The sequence below is a fragment of the Hippopotamus amphibius genome, chromosome 3 (genome assembly GCF_030028045.1).
Source record: "Hippopotamus amphibius kiboko isolate mHipAmp2 chromosome 3, mHipAmp2.hap2, whole genome shotgun sequence".
Classification (NCBI taxonomy): Eukaryota; Metazoa; Chordata; class Mammalia; order Artiodactyla; family Hippopotamidae; genus Hippopotamus; species Hippopotamus amphibius.
The window spans coordinates 82,750,681-82,752,466 of NC_080188.1; the positions used below are offsets into that span (position 1 = coordinate 82,750,681).

A 1,786-nucleotide genomic window follows, 5' to 3' on the forward strand; every position below is an offset into this window, starting at 1 on the left:
CCAGCTCCCCTTTTGGGATTATACCTGTTTAATTTCTCTACTATTTTTTTATTTTATTTTATTTTATTTTATTTTATTTTATTTTTTGGGGGGTACATCAAGTTCAATCATCTGTTTTTATACACATATCCCCGTATTCCTTCCCTTCCTTGACTCCCCCCCCTCGAGTCCCCCCCACCCTCCCCGCCCCAGTCCTCTAAGAAAAATATGGAACGCTTCACGAATTTGCGTGTCATCCTTGCGCAGGGGCCATGCTAATCTTCTCTGTATCGTTCCAATTTTAGTATATGTGCTGCCGAAGCGAGCACTCTACTATTATTTAAATAGGTCTTTGGAAAGAAAGAGAATTGTCATTTTAAACTGGATTACTTTCTAACAGGAGAGACTGCTCTCTGAGGTTCCTGGCATATTTTGGAAGGTAGCTGGGGCTCTGTATTCTAGAAAGAAGCCTTAATGGGCCTGCTCTTCCAGATTAAGCTTGAAATGATGCCCTGAATCGCAGTTGCCACCACGTCTATTGTTAGTGGTGATGATGATAAAAAAGGACTACCATTCGTTGAGTACGTAACGAGCCAAGACTGTACCAGGTGCTTTGAGTTATGTAATCTTCACAACTTTCTCCTCTACAGATGATGACAGAGGTTCACAAAGATTTTTAAAAATGTCTTCCAGAGTCACACAAGTGGCTAAGATGGAATCTGACTACAACTGTCTTGATAACAACAGCAGCAATGGCTGCTAACATTTATTGAGGATTTACCACATATCAATCCTGAGAGTGCAAAGCTTGTTCCTCATTTGCCTAGTTGTTTAGGGGGCACAAGCATATCAACGGTGATTTACTAAAAAAAAAAATTGTTGTATAGCTAAAGCGTCCATCTTTTGTAGAAACAGCATGCTTTTTTCCCTAAATGATCTGGAAACAACCCCCTTTTTTTTTAATAATACACTATTTTACCCGCTTTTCCTATATTCTCACCATTATGTGAATCTCTTACAGAAAGTCCTTCCTTTTGAGGCAGCTGACTCTCTTTTGACTCTGCAACTGGACAAAGTGATTCCAATTTTCCAACAAAAGGGGATTCATTACAGCCAAACCATAGCAGGAATCTACTACACACTGTTCTTCAGGCCTCCCTAGTTGAAATCCAGGCCCACGTCTGCTTCTGTGGCTTTGTCAGCTCCCCAGTCAACAGATTGGGACAGAGGCTGCATCACTGTCTGGTTTGACCTATGACACATTACACGCTCCCATATTTGCAAAGCAGTTGTGAATCAATACGGAGTAAAGTGGTTAAGAGCTTGGGCTCTTGGAGCCACAAGCCCCAGTTTCGCCAAGTTCTTTTTTTTTCTTCTTAACTTGTGGCCTTGAGCGAGTTCCTTGACATGTCTCTACCTGTTTCCTCATCTGTAAAATAGGACTACTAATAATATATCATGGGGCAATTGAGAAGATTAAGTGAATAATAAATGATTTTAAAATACCTGTCACCATGCTAAGTTATGAGACGTGCACGATAGCAGCTAGCTACCTTTGTTGCTGGTGATATCCACAAGCCTTTAATGAATACTTACTGCATACCAGGCACCATGCTAAATGCTCAACATACAACGTCTCATACAGTCCCCATGACGTGTTACCCCCTTTACAGACGAGGGGGTTAGAGTTGGGAGAGCAGAGGAGGATTTTCCCTGAAACTGATGAAGCTGAGCTTCAGGGCTGCTTCTTTAACAGATCCCTGTGAGAGCTGGGGGCACTGGAAGGTGCAGGGAGGAGAAGCCAGGC

The 1,786-nt window shown here is 42.2% G+C and overlaps 1 non-coding gene across 1 annotated transcript; it reads right to left on the reverse strand.

The window, feature by feature from the left end:
* Positions 1 to 201: 201 nt before the first annotated feature.
* On the reverse strand, positions 202 to 308 carry LOC130850666 (U6 spliceosomal RNA). Its single transcript, XR_009053010.1, has one exon. It is a non-coding gene; the product is annotated as a U6 spliceosomal RNA (small nuclear RNA).
* Between the last annotated feature and the right edge of the window lie 1,478 nt (positions 309 to 1,786).